The sequence below is a fragment of the Aotus nancymaae genome, unplaced genomic scaffold (assembly GCF_030222135.1).
Source record: "Aotus nancymaae isolate 86718 unplaced genomic scaffold, 86718_ANA_hifiasm-v0.15.2.pri h1tg000046l, whole genome shotgun sequence".
NCBI lineage: Eukaryota > Metazoa > Chordata > Mammalia > Primates > Aotidae > Aotus > Aotus nancymaae.
In genome coordinates this window covers 23,585,527-23,601,990 of record NW_026988460.1, presented here as the reverse complement: position 1 = coordinate 23,601,990, position 16,464 = coordinate 23,585,527, and the positions used below count along the sequence as shown (strand labels likewise).

Sequence of the window (16,464 nt, the reverse complement as noted above, 5' to 3'; positions counted from 1 at the left end):
CATTTGTATTTGTAAGCATAATCTCCCAATTTGTGCTGATGGCTGATGCAGGTCTTTTAAATCACAGGGCAGGGCAGGCCAACACTGAGTGGGTTGCAGACCCACATCTGTGAGCAGGATGCAGGGTTGTGCCCATTGTGACGCTACGCTAGAGCCCAAGGTCTTAACCATTAGGCTTTACTGTCTTAAAATATCAGCTAGCTTTATCTCTGGTGGATCACAATTTTTCTTCCTGTTATCTCCATCTATTGGCCTCAGTTCTGCCATCTGGAGCAACAGGAATTCCAGAAACACCAGCCTCCTGTGCCCTTCTTGAGGCTAAACATCCCCGGCCCCACAAGCATCCCCATTTTGGCTTGGTTTGCAGGACCTTTACCATGCAGGCCCCACAATTCTAAGCACACTCCAGACACACTCCCACCTGTGGGGGAAAAAAAAAAAAAATACAAAAATTAACTGGGTATGGTGGCGTGTGCCTGTAATTCCAGCTACTTGGGAGGCTGAGGCAGGAGAATTGCTTGAACCCGGAAGGTGGAGGTTGCAGTGAGCTGCGATCGCGCCACTGTACTCCAGCCTGGCGACAGAGCAAAACTCTGTCTCAAAAAAAGAGGAAAAAAAAAAAAAAAAAGGCAAGGTAAACATTTTAGAAGTGGAAGGGCTTGCTATTTATAATGAGTGCCTTTGTAAAGACATTAAATATGAAGATTTAAAATGAAGAAAGTCTGTATGTACCCTTCATCAGGCTCATTTCTTTACCTACTTGTCTGTGCTCATTCCCTGGACACACTTTAGCTTTTGTTTTACCTCTGTGTTAGTCTGTTGAAATGTTACCCCTTCAAGCTCAAATACTGCAATGAAATACCCTTGTCTCCCTCTTCTTCCACTCAAGCTAGAAGTGACCTTTCCACACTTCAGATACTTACAGTATTTTTCTTAAGAATCCTCACTATCCTTAATTTCATATTTTGTTGTAGGCCTGTTTGTCTTCCTGAAAGCTCTTAGCCCAGTGCCTAGCACATATTCCACTTCTATTAAGCGGTGGTGGTTTTTACTCCTACTTTAAGGGGTCCTGGAATGTAAGGACCATGTCTTCCTGGACTTTATATTTCTCAAAGCAGCTGGCAGTTGAAAGTAGATTCTTAGAAATCGTTGAATGAATGGTGCTCTTTATTCTTATTTTCCTTTCATTCTATGCCAGGTTACAGTCTATAGAGAGGCATTCTGGTTCTTTAGATTATATGTGATAGTGACTTGGTATTCATGAAAAAAGGTTAGAATAAACATTGTAATTGTTGCTTTTTCTCCATTAATATTTTGTTCAGCAGATATTTGAGTACCTAATTTTGTGCAAGGTCCTATATTGGATGTTGGATTATAACAAGATACAGGAAATACATGTAGCTCTTTTTTGAGACAGAGTTTCACTCTTGTTGCCTAGGCCGGAGTACAGTGGTGCAGTGATCTTGGCTCACTGCAACCTCTGCCTCCGGGGTTCAAGTGATTCTCTTGCCTCAGCCTCCCAAGTAGCTGGGATTACAGGCGTGTGCCACCACGCCTGGCTAATTTTGTATTTTTAGTAGAGATGGGTTTTCTCCATGTAGGTCAGTCTGGTCTTGAACTCCCTACTTCAGGTGATTTGCCTACTTTGGCCTCCCAAAGTGCTAGGATTACAGGTGTGAGTCACTGCGCCTGGTCAGGAAACACATGTAGTTCTTTAATGCTTTGGTATATAATTATGTAGGTTATATTTTCTTTTCTTTTTTTTTTGTTGAGACGGAGTTTCGCTCTTGTTACCCAGGCTGGAGTGCAATGGCGCGATCTCGGCTCACCGCAACCTCCGCCTCCTGGGTTCAGGCAATTCTCCTGCCTCAGCCTCCCGAGTAGCTGGGATTACAGGCACGCGCCACCATGCCCAGCTAATTTTTTGTATTTTTAGTAGGGACGGGGTTTCACCATGTTGACCAGGATGGTCTTGATCTCTTGACCTCGTGATCCACCCGTCTCGGCCTCCCAAAGTGCTGGGATTACAGGCTTGAGCCACCGCACCCGGCATATTTTCTTTTTTGAGATGGGGTTTTATTTTGTCACCCAGGCTAGAGTGCAGTGGTGCAGTCACAGCTCACTGCAGCCTTGACCTCCTGGGCTCAAGCAATCCTTCCACCTCAGCCTCCCAAGTAGCTGGGACTGTAGGCACGGCTACCATGCCCAGCTAATTAAAAAAAATTTTTGTAGAGAAGAGGTTCCCCCTATGTTGCCCAGGCTGGTCTTGAACTCCTGGGCTCAGGCATGCCTCCTGCCTCGGCCTCCCCAAGTGTTGGGATTATAGGTGTGAGCCTTTGCATCTGACCCTACATTACATTTTGGTGTTTTATTTACTATTTTATCCTCTGGCAAAGTAGCAAGGTAAATTATACCTTGAATTAATGGCGTAACTAACAGTGAAAAGTGTGTGTGTGTGTGTGTGTGCACGCGCGCGCACGCGTCTATAAGAGACAGTCCCTATCCCCCATGCTGGAGTGCAGTGGCACGATCACAGCTCACTGCAGCTTTGAGTGCCTGTGCTCAAGTGACCCTCCCGCCTCAGCCTCCTAAGTAACTGAGACTGCAGGCATGCGCCACCATACCCAGCTAATTTTCTTTTATTTTTATAAAGATGGGGTCTCACTCTATTGCCTGGGATGGTCTTGAACTCCTTGGCTCAAGCCATCCTACCGCCTTGACTTCCCAAATTGCTGGGATTACAGTCATGAACCACCATGCCTGGCCAGGGAAATATTTTAAACATGTCCTTCTTTTGAGAAAATTATTATTGAAAAGTTGGTTAAAAGTAATTTCTGAAAAACAAATGCTATCAGTTTTACAGGTGTCTTACTATAGCTCTTAGAAGTTGTTAAAACGAAGTTTACTATTGAGAACACCACTGAAGACTAGGGAATCTTTCTGTTTCAAAGCCATTGACTCCAGAAGGAAGTGTAGTAGGAGAGCTGGCTGAATCAGATCGTTACCTTTTTTTTTTTTTTTTTTTTTTTTTTAATACAGAGTCTCACTCCGTCACCCAGGCTGGAGGACAGTGGTGTGATCTCGGCTCACTACCACCTCTGCTTCCCGGGTTCACGCGATTCTCGTGCCTCAGCCTTCCGAGTAGCTAGGAGTACAGGTGTGTACCACCACATCTGGCTAATACAGATGGTTACTTCTTGAAATTGCTTTGGTAAGATGTAAACATAGGGGAATACCTCTTCTCTTGAGGACAGATCTCCTCTGTCCAAATGAGTGATGCCAATGTGTAGAATGAATGATTCACTTATATTCTGTGTCCTTATCTTTGGAGAGGGCTAATTTTTTTAACCACTTGTTGAATATGCAAGATGTTAGTGTTTTCAGATGATTAAATTTAGCAAGATGAGATAACTGGGTGATTTTTCTCCCCCTTTCTTCCCACTTCATTATGTAGCTTTTTTTTTTTTTTAAACTCCACTGTTACTCGGCCATCTGAGTAAACATCCCTAAACCATATTTTATTTGTACATTGTGTATTTTGGTACTTGTGTTGATGATGTGCTTTGTATACAAGTCTGTTCATTTTAAAAATTAGCAGTTGCTGACTAGTTGAAAAAACTGATTTGAAGGTGAAAAGAAAAACTTGGGTTACAAAAGAGTCCAGACAAAGTGATTTAAAATAAAAGTAATTTCAAAGCTCATTTGTGGTGAGAGTTAAAAATAAAGTTGGCTCCAGGTATTGTTCACTGTGGAACTGATTGTTTTAGCAGAATTGTTTTTGAACTAGCTCATTTTTAACTTGTATTTTTAAAGTTAGTTACCATTTTAAAATGCTGAAGTCTGTTTTGTGAGCTTGTACAGCCCCTGCTAACTTTTAGAAGAGTAGAGTGGCTTATTTCTTCATATGTGTTTATTCTGGGCAGTCATCTGATGAAGTTACCAGTTTGTGGTCAGAAATTGAGAAAGAGGGGTGAGGAAACTCAAAATATTGACACATACACATCACCTTGCAGTACGTGAGAGTGCCCTTTTGGACTGGTTAGGAAACTAGCATTTGAGCATATTTGTTCAGCAGAAACTTTTTATGTGTGAAAGTGATTTTTTTTTCCAGTGTTGTGACCATTTGAATTTTATTTGTTTATTTATTTTGAAACAGGGTCTTACTCTGTTGCCCAGGCTGGAATGCAGTGGCACAATCATGGCTCACTGCAACCTGGACCTCCCTGGGCTCAGGTGATTCTCGCACTTCAGCCTCCTGAGTAGCTGGGACACACATGTGCCTGGCTGATTTTTTTTGTAGAGATGGGGTTTCGCCATGTTGTCCAGGCTGGTCTCAAACTCCTAGTTTAAAGTAGTCTGCTTGCCTCAGCCTCTCAGATTGCTGAGATTACAGGGGTGAGCTGCCACGCCTGGCCTGAATTTTTTTTTTTTTTTAAAGAACAAAATGCTTATTCCCTAAAGGATGCTTGATACTTTTTTTTTTCTGTCATAATCCAGAGGTCTTTTTTTTTTTTTTTCCTTTTAGAGACCGGGTCTTGTTCTGTTTGCCCAGGCTAGAGTGCAGTGGTGCAATCATGGCTCACTGCAGCCTCCAGCTCCTGGGCTAAGGCAATCCTCCCACCTCTCCTAGCAGCTAGGACTGTAGGTGCATGCCACTACACCCAGCTAATAAGTTTTTTAATTTTTTTAATAGAGACGGGGTTTCACTGTGTGTCCAGGGTGGTCTTGAATGCCTTGGCTCAAGCCATCCTACTTCTTTGGCTTCCGAAAGTGCTGGGATTACAGGCATGAGCTACTATGCCCAGCCAAGGTCTTTTATTTTTATTATTTTTTTATAACTATTATGATTTCATAGGGAAAACGTTGCAGCAGCTCAGGCTCCTTTCCATTGGTTCTTACAAAGTGTGCTTCTCTGAGTGGAACAGGGTGTCACTTCACTTGAACTCAGGTGCCTTTCTCTTTGGTTTTCTTTCTTATTTATTTTATATTTTTATTTTAAATAGAGACAGGATTTCACCATGTTGGCCAGGCTGGTCTTGAACGCCTGACCTCAGGTGATGCGCTTGCATCAGCCTCCCAGAGGGCTGGGATTACAGGTATGAGCCACCATGCCCAGCTTTTTTTTTTTTTCCTGAGATGGAGTCTCGCTCTGTCGCCCAGACTGGAGTGCAGTGGCGCGATTTCAGCTCACTGCAGCCTCTGCCTCCCGGGTTCAAGTGATTCTCCTGCGTCAGCCCCCTGAGTAGCTGGGACTTCAGGCGCGTACCACCAGGCCCACTAACTTTTTATATTTTTAGTAGAAATGGGGTTTCACCATGTTAGCCCGGGATGGTCACAATCTTCTGACCTCATGATCCACCTGCCTCAGCCTCCCAAAGTGCTGGGATTACAGGTGTGAACCACCGCAACGGCATGGTTTTCTTCTTTTTCTCATCCCATCTTGGCTCTTAGAGTGCGTAATTTGTTCAATACACACATTAATTCTCTTCGCAAGAATCTTGCCCTTGTTTGTTTAACAACAAACTGGCAGCATAGTGGGTAACGTCGTAGGCTTTTCTAGTTTTGTCATGGTAATGTTTGTGGGACATTCCTTTTTGAGCAGTACTCATTCCCCCAATGTCTGCTGTATTTCATATTTCTTGTGGATTTGCATGTATATGACCAAATTTTTTTTTTTGAGACCGAGTTTCGCTCTTGTTGCCTAGGCTGGAATGCAGTGGTGCAGTCTTGGCTCACTGCAACCTCTGTCTCCTGGGTTCAAGCGATTCTCCTGCCTCAGCCTCCTGAGTAGCTGGGATAACAAGTGCATATCGCCATGCCTGGCTAAATTTTTTGGGGTTCACCATGTTGGCCAGGCTGGTCTCCCTGACCTCAGATGATCCACCCACTTTGGCCTCCCAAAGTGCTGGGATTACAGGCATGAACAACCACACACCTGGCCCCACATTTTCTTTTTAAATGTCCTAGAGTACATATATCAGGTGCCTCTCCTCTTTTCCTTCGTGTTTGTCATTTTGATGAATTACTGGAAGATGGTGGTTCCAGCTGAAAGGCAAATTTGGGGTAATTTTAAAACAACCCAGCCGTGCGTGGCCGGGTTTTGATTGCAGTTGAAGAAAGCAAACTTCTTCATCATTCTCAATTCTCACAAGCCTTATAGTTCGACCATCTCACAGTTGAGTGTGATTCTTTTATGTAAAGATTTCATTTTTTAAAAAAATAATTAGGCAGGCGTGGTGGCTCACGCCTGTAATCCCAGCACTTTGGGAGGCTGAGGTTCGAGGATTGCAGGAGGTCAGGAGTTCCAGGCCGGGAAACCTCATCTCTACTGAAAATACAAAAAAATTAGCCGGGCATGGTGGTGCATGCTTGTAATCCCAGCTACTCTGGGAGGCTGAAGCAGGGGAATTGCTTCAACCAGGGAAGTGGAGATTGCAGTGAAAAGAAATCATGCCACTGTGCTCCACAGCCTGGGTGACAGAGCGAGACTCCGTCTGAAATAAAATAAAAAATAAATAAATAAAAATGAAAAAATTGATCACCCAGTCTGTCACATAGACCAAGGCTGGATTGAAGAAAGTAATGAGTTTAGAGGAGGAATGAATTCAGTGAATTCACATTATAACTGCATTAAAATATGATTGTTTAACTGTTTTTGCTGTACCAATGAGTATTTTTTAACAGCGCAGGTAATTTTAGCCATCTTTCCTCACCCTGAATATATGTTCTCAGGACAGGTTTTGATTGCAGTTGAAGAAGGTGAACTTTTTCATCGTTCTCAATTCTCGAAAGCCTTATAGTTGGACCATCTCACAGTTGAGTATGATTCTTTTATGTAAAGATTCATTTTTTTTTTTTCCAGACGGGGTTTTTCACCATGTTGGTCAGGCTGTTCTTGAACTCCTGACCTCAGGTGATCCGCCTGCCTTGGCCTCCAAAGTGCTTGGATTACAGGCGTGAGCCACCACACCCGACCAAAGATTCATTTTTTAAAGAAATAACAATCAGGCAGGCATGGTTGCTCACGTCTGTAACCTCAGCACTTTGGGAGGCCGAGGAGGGCAGATCACCTGAGGAGTTTGAGACTAGCCTGGCTAACATGGTGAAACCGCATCTCTACTAAAACTACAAAAAATTAGCTGGGCTTGGTGGTGTGCACCTTTAGTCCCAGCTACTCTGGAGGCTGAGACAGGAAAATTGCATGAACCCGGGTGGCGGAGGTTGCAGTGAGCCAAGATCATGCTACTGTACTCCAGCCTGGGTGACAGAGCGAGACTCTGTCTCAAAACAACCACAAAAAAAACAGACAATCATTTGATAACCATGTGAGTTTGTGGGTCAAGTTGAGTTCTCCTCCTGTAGTTTGGGCTTCTCCATGTGACTGTTTCAGGCTGGGGCAGCTGAGGCAGCTCATCCCATTACTGCAGATCCCTGGGCAGCTGGAGCAATTCTCTTTCCATCTCATTCTCCTCATACCAGTATGTTAGCACAGGCAAATTCTTATGGCAGTGGCAGAGGTTTGCTGGTATATTATAAAGGATATTATTGCAAAAGATACAGATGAAGAGACACGTAGGGTGAGGTATGGAGGAAGGGATGTGGAGCTTCTATGCCCTCCCTGGGCACACCACCTATCCTGAAGCTCTAAGTCTGTTTTAAAAAGTTGTTCCTGCCAGGCGCTGTGGCTCACGCCTGTAATCCCAGCACTTTGGGAGGCCTAGGCAGGTGGATTACTTGAGGTCAGGAGTTTGAAACCTGCCTGGCCAACATGGTGAAACCCTGTCACTACTAAAGATAAAATAAATTAGCTGGACATGGTGCCGCGGTTGGGTTCTTTAAAGAGTTTACTTTAAATCATTTAATCTTCTCAACAACCTGGTAATGTAGGTATATTGCTATTCTTATTTTAAAGAGGAAGAAATCAAACAGATAGATAAATACCCTAAATACAGGCCATGTACTTAATGGGAGATTAAGAGGATTTTCTAAGGTAATTTTGGCTCTATCCTATCTTCACGTTAGAAATTTTTGTTTGAGACAGGGTCTTGCTCTGTTGGGGCTGTAGTGCAATGGCAAGATTATAGTTCACTGCAGCCTTGACCGCCTGTGCTCAAGCAATCCTCCCACCTCAGCCTCTTGAGTAGCAGAAACCACAGGCACCTGCCATTATGCCTGGCTGGTTTTTAATTTTTTGTAGAGATAGGGATCTCACTATGTTGCCCAAGCTGGTTTCAAACTCTTAAGCTTAAACCGTTGTTCCATCTAGGCCTCCCAAAGTGTTGGGATTATAGGCATGAGCCACTTTGCCCAGCCTAGTTTATTTCATTTCGACTATTTCTCCTCAATATCCTCAATCTATTTTCTAATTTTTTCATTTATCAGAAAGATACTTAAGAGTGTTACAATATTTTAAATGATTAAAGTATAAACTGAGGCAGGGTGTGGTGGTTTGTGCTTGTAATTCTAGCACTTTGGGAGGCTGAGGCGGGTGGATCACCTGAGGTCAGGAGTCCTAAACCAGCTTGGCCAACATGGTGAAACCCTATCTCTACTAAAAATACAAAAAAATTAGCTGGGCGTGGTGGCGGATGCCTGTAATCTCAGTTACTCAGGAGGCTGAGGCAGGAGAATCGCTTGAACCCCGGAGGCGGAGGTTGCAGTGAGCTGAGATCACGCCTCTGCACTCCAGTGTGGGTGACAGAGCGAGACTCCATCTCAAAATAAATAAATAAAATAAAACATAAACTGGCATTCACTTCACATAAAATTCTATGTTATATGTAATTAATAGAGCTGCCTTTACCTGTGTTTTACTTAAAGAACAATGAAATAGGATATTTCATATTCCTCTTAAGCATTAAGCAGCTTTAAGTTATACATAGTATTTGGTATTTTTTCTTTTGTATTTGATATTAAATCTTTTTTTTTTTTTAAGATAGAGTCTCATTCTATTGTCCAGGCTGGCATGCAGTGTCACGATCTTGGCTCACAGCAATCTCCACGTCCCGGGTTCAAGTGATTCTTCTGCCTCAGCCTCCCAAGTAGCTGGGATTACAGGCGCATGCCACCACGCCCTGCTAATTTTTGTGTTTTTAGTAGAGATGCAGTTTTGCCGTGTTGCCCAGATTGATCTCACACTCCTGGCGTCAAGTGATCCACCCATCTGAGCCTCCCAAAGTGCTGGGATTACAAGTGTGAGCCACTGTACTGGCCTGATACTAAATCTTGTCTTCTCTCTCCTAGAGAAATAAGCTTTTTGAGGAAATGATAAATCCAGGTAGAGAGAGATATTTTCCAAAAAGTTGCATTGGTTAATGAGGTGATTTAGGATTGTGTTGATGTCATTTACAAGGTTCCAAATTACAGACTTAATGGGTAAAACACCTAGAATTGTCCCACATAGGCTCTATGGAGGATCTCTGAGAATCTGGAGACGATTTACAAAGAGTAAATGAATATGATAGTGTATTGTTATCCCCAAGTAATGTGAAAGTTAAACATGGTTTTTCACAGGTGACCTGTGCTTTGGAACCTGGGGTTTAATTTTTGGAATACAGTAACATAGTGATTAAGAGCTTTAGGCATTGAACTCATAAAAATTCAGGCTGGAGGTTTGAGAGCTATTCAGATGAGTTCCTAATTATTGCATTTTATTTATTTAGTTTATTTATTTAGAGACAGAGACTCACTCTGTTGCTCAGGCTGGAGTGCAGTGGCGCTCTCTCGGCTCACTGCAACCTCCACCTCCAGAGTTCAAGTGATTCTCCTGCCTCAGCCTCCCGAGTAGCTGGGATTACAGGCACATGCCACCATGCCCCACTATTTTTTTTGTATTTTTAATAGAGATGGGGTCTCACCATGTTAGCCAGGCTGGTCTCGAACTCTTGACCTCAAGTGATCAGCCTGCCTTGGCCTCCCAAAGTGCTAGGATTATAGGCGTGAGCCACCGAACCCAGCCTTAGTTTATTTTTGGTAGAGAGAAGGTCTTACTGTGTTGCCCAGGTTGGTCTTGAACTCCTAGGCTCAAGTGGTCCTCATGCCTCAGCCTCTCAAAGTGTTGGGATGACAAAGTTGAGCTATTGTACCCAGCCAGGGTTCCTGATTGTTGTAATCAATAGAACATAATTTCTTCCCCCCTCCGCCCCCGCCCATGGAGATTCTCTCTTTCTACCCAGGCTAGAGTGCAATGGTGCAATCTCGGCTCACAGCGATGTCTGCCTGCTAGGTTCAAGTGATTCTCCTTGACTCAGCCTCCAGAGTAGCTGAGATTGCAGGCACCTGCTACCACACCTGGGTAATTTTTATATTTTTAGTAGAAATGGGGCTTTACCATGTTGGCCAGGCTGGTCTTGAACTCTTGACCTCAAGTGATTAGCCTGCCTTGGCCTCCCAAAGTGCTGGGATTACAGGCATGAGCCACCATGTCCAGCAATAGAACATCATTTCTAATCAATTTTTGATCTACTCTATTTCAGTCAAATAATCATTGCTTATTTAACAAATAATTGGCAACATTTACCATCTCCTGTGTAAAACTATGTGCTTCTCATAGGATATTAATCCTCACATACTAAGAAATGTGTCAAGTAGGAGGAGAAAGAAACACAAGTAAATCTTAAGCTTCAGATGTCAGTAAGGAAAATGCTGTTTAAAAATACAGGTACTGGGGGTGGGTGGGGAAAAAAAGAAAAAATAAATAAAAAATACAGGCACTTTGCCAGGTGTGGTGGCTCACGCCTGTAATCCTAGCACTTCAAGAGGCTGAGATGGGCAGATCACCTGAGGTTGGGAGTCCAAGACCAGCCTGATCAACATAGAGAAACCCTGTCTACTAAAAATAGAAAATTAGCTGGGCGTGTTGGCGCATGCCTGTAAATCCCTGTTACTTGGGAGGCTGAGGCAGGAGAATCACTTGAACCCAGGAGGCGGAGGTTGTGGTGAGCTGAGATTGCGCCATTGCACTCCAGCCCGGGTAATAAGAGCAAAACTTCATCTCTAAATAAATAAATAGGCACCTGGCCCGGTGCAGTGGCTCACACCTGTAATCCCAGCACTTTTGGAGGCTGAGGCAGGTGAATCACCTGAGGTCAGGATTTCGAGACCAGCCTGGCCATCAGATTGCAAAGCAATTTCACAAATAGCTTGTTTCTAGTTTTAATTGTGATATATTTGTTATAGACCTCAATGGGCTCTGTCCCTTTGACAACCTCATGAAACCCTGTCTCTACTAAAAATGCAAAAAATTAGCCAGGCATGGTAGTAGGCACCTGTAATTCCAGCTATTTGGGAGGCTGAGGCAGGAGAATTGCTTAAACCCAGGAGGCAGAGGTTGCAGTGGGCCAAGATCGTGCCATTGCACTGCCTGGGCTACAAGAAGGAAACTCCATCTCAAAAAAAATATATATATACAGGTACCTTAATATGTTTGGGTTATCATGCCAGATACAGACTTTCTAAGTGCTTGCTACCAGTTCCTCCTCTTCCCTCTACTTTGAAACCAAGGAGAAACTCAGGGCAGCCAGATAATATTACAACAGGATTTCAACTCTAGGGCAGTGCCTGAGTTATTCTGATGTACAGAAATTCCTTTGTATTATTCACAATTAATGAGTCATGGTTTGTAGTTGAGCAGTCTAATGATTACATGGAGAATTTATCTGTTTGTTACCAACTTTAGGGAGAATATTTTGGAAATGAAGATTTAAAAAATGACTTAAAACATCAGGCGTGGTGGCTCACGCCTGTAATCTCAGCACTTTGGGAGGCCAAGGTGGGTGGATCGTTTGAGGTCAGGAATTCGAGACCAGCCTGGCCAACATGATGAAACTCTGTCTCTACTAAAAATACAAAAATTAGCCGGGCATTGGTGGTGTGTGCCTGTAGTCCCAGCTACGCAGGAGGCTGAGGCAGGAGAATCACTTGAACCCAGAGGCGGAGGTTGCAGTGAGCCGAGATCACGCACTCCGTTGCTCTCCAGCCTGGGTGACAGATCAAGACTCCGTCTCAGAAAAAAAAAAAGGACTTAAAAGTTATCGGTAATATCTTTATTATATTTCTACCTGTCTTAAATTCTTATCTATTTCGTGTAGATTATAATGTTAACTGCATGAATGAACGATTATATTTTTCCAGCAACTCAGGAGGCTGAGGAGGGAGGATTGCTTGAGCCCAGGAGTTTGAGGCTATAGTGAGCCATGATGGAGCCACTGCACTTGCAGCCTGGGCGACAAAGGGAGATGCCGTCTCTAAAAAACAAAGATTAGATTTCTGATATAGCATCTATTAATATATTATTTAATGAGTAAGAAGAAAGAAAGGAAAAGTTATAAAAAAAGTTAAGAATATGACTGCTTTAAAGTAATGAATGTAGGCTAAATCCTTTGTTGTTTAGAAGTGAAGTAAAAATCTCTTAAATATGAAGAAAATTTTTAATTGCTTGTGATATCTAAGACATGGTATATACAGTCTTTTCTTTCCTCCACATAGAGGGAGGTCTGATGCATTATTTACTGCTCTTTGGGAGGCTGAGCTGAGAGGATGCTTGAGGCCAGGATTTTGAGACTAGACTAGGCAAGATAGTGAGATCTCCCCCATCTCTGCCTCTACAAAAAAAATGAATAGATAAATACAGTACAGTACAATACAAGACAGTAATTAGGAACTCTTTTAGATAGCTCTTGAACTTCCAGCCTGGGTTTTTCTGAGTTCAATGCCTAAAGCTCTTAACTACTACATTACTGTATTCCAAAAATTAGGTTGTAGGTTCCAAAGTACAGATTAACTGTGAAAAACAAAACAGAAAAAAAGTTTTAAAGGTAGTATAATGGTAACATCATTAAACCATAAAATTTTCAAATCCGAATGTACCATTTAAATCAGTGTATTATAATGGAAAGAGCTGTAAAGTCTGAGTATCTGAATTTTTTATTTTGCTTCTCTTAAATTGTTTTAAGAGAAGTTCACTTTTTTTCACATTAAATTGAACTTCACTTTTTTTCTTCATCTAAAAAAGGGGTAGTATGAATAATACCTGCTTTAACCTGTTTAATTCTAACAGTTCAGTAAGATAATGGAAAGGAGAGCTGAAGAAACTGTAAAGTAGTGTTAAATTCTAAATTCTCTTGACTAAGTAAACTTTCTGGAGTCAGTCAAAACCAGAACAAAGCGTTGCTGTGTTCTCAGAAGTTAGGTTTTAGGTAGATCTAAGAATCTCTTAAAACCTAATAACACCAAAGTTCTGGTTATCTTAGATTTTTTTTTTCTGGCCGCCTTAATATTAAATGAAATATAAGATAGTATTTGAGGAAAAACTCGAAAATGAGGTTTTTCAAAGTACCTGATTATAATGATTGATTTGCCAAGGCATTTTTGAAGAAGACTTTAAAATGCCCATTCCTGAACTATTTGCATTGTTGTATGTATGGGTGTTTCCCTACTACTCAGAAAGGGAAATAGGAAGATTGGGCTGCTTGGCCTTGCTAAGCCAAAGGATAGAGCCAAGGGATAGGGCAAAACAAAGTCATCCCCCGCTTTTTTTTTTTTTTTTTTTTTTTGAGACGGAGTCTTGCTCTGTCACTAGGCGCCAGGCTGGAGTGCAGTGGAGTGATCTCAGCTCACTGCAACCTCCACCTCCCTGGTTCAAGCAGTTCTCCTGCCTCAGCCTCCCAAGTAGCTTGGACTACAGACGTGCATCACCACGCCCAACTAATTTTTATATTTAAGTAGAGACAGGTTTTATTCTGTTGGCCAGGATGGTCTTGATCTCTTGACCTTGTGATCCGCCTACCTCGGCCTCCCAAAGTGCTGGGATTACAGGCGTGAGCCACCACGCCCGGCAACAAAGTCATCCTTAACCTTAAGTTTGTCCAGCTGCTTCTTGACTGTCTTTTGGACAGAAGTTTTAGGACTTGTAGTTCTTGTACACTTAACTCCTGAGAAGCTTACTGCATTAGTCAGAATTGTGATAATTCTTACCACTGTCCAAAGGAATCTACTCTCATTTTTCGGGAGAGTTGCTGCTGCAGTACAACCCATGAGAAAGCTGAAGTTCTCTAGACGTTGGTAAAATAACATTTCCAGTCAAACATCTATGCCTCAGATTTAGCTTTAATGTGACAGATGTACCTTAAAGTATTAGAATTCAAATCACTTAAAATGATACCCTAAGTACAGGTAGTGACATTTTAATAATTGTCTTTCCAGATTTGACTTGTCCTGAAGCTACTTCATTGTACTTTGTACGTGTGCTGCTCCCTAATAATCTTGCACCTTGAACATAGTTGTGCTTTCTTATTTTTTACAGGATATGATAAACTCAAAAAGAAAAACCAACAGCAAAACCTTTCCAGTGTTTTTGAAAGTTTGCTAATTTACAGTTTATTAATCTGGCACCATATATTCATTTTTAGAAATGCCTCTGAATGCAACAATTCACTGAAATTATTTCTAGAGTGGACCACAGGGTAAAAAAGCTGAAATGATGGCCGGGCATGGTGGCTCACGCCTGTAAGCCAAGCATTTTGGAGGCCAAGGCGGGTGAATCACCTGATGTCGGGAGTTCAAGACCAGGCTGAACAACATGGTGAAACCCCGTCTTTTTTAAAAAAAAGAAAGCTGAAATGACTGTGTTGAGTTGAAAATGCTTTTATCACAACCTTGTATTTTTCTGGATTATGAGCATCAGAATAAATTATACAAGAGTCCTGTGTAAGATCACTTCTCAGCAATTAAGAATTGCACAAGGAGGTAAACTGGATTTCTTTTTTTTTTAATTTTTAAACAAATCACTTCTTGGCAAAGATAGTATGGTCCCTATATTTACTGTTTTCTTATTTTGATCCTTAACATGTTTGCATACTTAGGAGTGTTCCTGCCTGCTGTATAATCTGTTTCTTAGACCCATGGGGCTTTGCGTAGATTGAAATACGAGGATTATGGGAATAGTGCTCAGAACTCTGCAGCCTCTCTGGAAATACAGTGTACCTTTTTGCCTTAGCCAGCAGAATGTGAGTTCTCTGCTGACACCTGGGGGTTGAGTGGTAGATATTGTGCTTTTATCTGTCATTTGATTTGTTACCTAGGAAAGAAGTGCAGTATTATGGGCAGGACTTGTGTCTTGCCTTACCAACGTTCAGACTTTTTAAAAGATAATGAATCTTTCTTCTTGAAAGAGTAGGAGATGAAAATCAGTGTCCTCCTGCTTCTGTTCTATTTCTTCATAGCTTTCCACTTGGATAGCAGAAAACTCTTTGGCTATATTTGGTGCATTTTGTTTGTGGAATTCCTCAAGAATGCATTCTTGACTTTTTTCTTTTTTTTCTGAGACAGTCTTGCTGTGTCACCCAGGCTGGAGTATAGTGGTGTCGTCATGGCCCTCTGCAGCCTCAACTTCCCAGTTAAGCCATCCTCTCAACTCAGCCTCCCACCTCCCTGGCCCCGCCCCAATAGCTGGGACTACAGGCCCATGCCATACCCAGCTTGTGTGTGTGTGTGTGTGTGTGTGTGTGTGTGTGTGTGTGTGTGTGTGTAGATGGTGTCTCCCTATGTTGTCCAGGCTGCCTGTAAAACTTGACATTCAACAATCTCTTCTTTTTATTCATTGAGAAATTGGCTTCATTATTTTACTGAAATGGGAGAAGTATTATTTTTTTACTATTTTTAAATGAATTTGTTTTTTTGAGATGGAGTTTTACTCTTGTTACCCAGGCTGGAGTGCAATGGCACAGTCTCGGCTCACTGCGACTTTCACCTCCGGGGTTCAAACAATTTTCGTGCCTCAGCCTCCTGAATAGCTGGGTTTACGGGTGTGTGCCACCATGTCTGGCTAATTTTGTATTTTTAGTAGAGGTGGGGTTTTACCATGTTGGTCAGGCTGGTCTTGAACTCCTGGCCTCAGTCTCCCAAAGTGCTGGGATTACAGGTGTGAGCCACTGTGCCTGGCTGGGAAAAGTATTCTCCCTCCCTCCCTCCCTCCCTCCCTCCCCCCACCCCCCTCCTCCCTCCCTCCCCCCACCCCCGACTCTCTCTCTTTTTGGAGACAGAATCTGGCTCTGTTGCCAGGCTGGAGTGCAGTGGCGCAATCTCGGCTCACTGTAACCTCCCCGCCTCTCGGGTTCAGGTGAACTCCCCGCCTCTCGGGTTCAGGTGATTCTCTTGCCTCAGCCTCCTGAGTAGCTGGGACTACAAGTGCGCACTACCATGCCCAGCTAACGTTCGTATTTTTGGTAGAGACAGGGTTTCACCATTTGGCCAGGATTTTCTTGATCTCTTGACCTTGTGATCCCCCTGCCTCGACCTCGCAAAGTGCTAGGATTACAGGCATAAGCCACCGTGCCCGGCCGGGAAAAGTATTCTTAAGTTAACTACATTATGGCCTACTGTATTTGGCCCATAGCAAATCCAGAATAGAATCCTTTGCGAACATGTCAGTGTAGCAGTTTTCCCACATTTTGGCATTTGTATGTT

The 16,464-nt window shown here is 42.8% G+C and overlaps 1 protein-coding gene across 18 annotated transcripts in view; it reads left to right on the top strand.

Annotated features, from left to right (window-relative positions):
- The window catches only part of RAF1 (Raf-1 proto-oncogene, serine/threonine kinase), a 115,613-nt gene that overhangs the window by 42,529 nt on the left and 56,620 nt on the right, over positions 1-16,464 (top strand). For 8 of the 18 annotated variants that reach the window (XM_064362050.1, XM_064362044.1, XM_064362043.1 and 5 more), the window contains 2 exons: positions 3,040-3,157; positions 6,733-6,815. The exons of 7 other annotated variants lie outside the window; for them this stretch is intronic. The gene's annotated coding sequence lies outside the window, so the exon portion shown is untranslated. Of the gene's footprint in view, positions 1-3,039; positions 3,158-6,732; positions 6,821-14,432; positions 14,746-16,464 lie in introns of those variants that run through there. 3 more of the 18 variants (XM_064362045.1, XM_064362047.1, XM_012472293.3) reach the window with 3 other exon arrangements.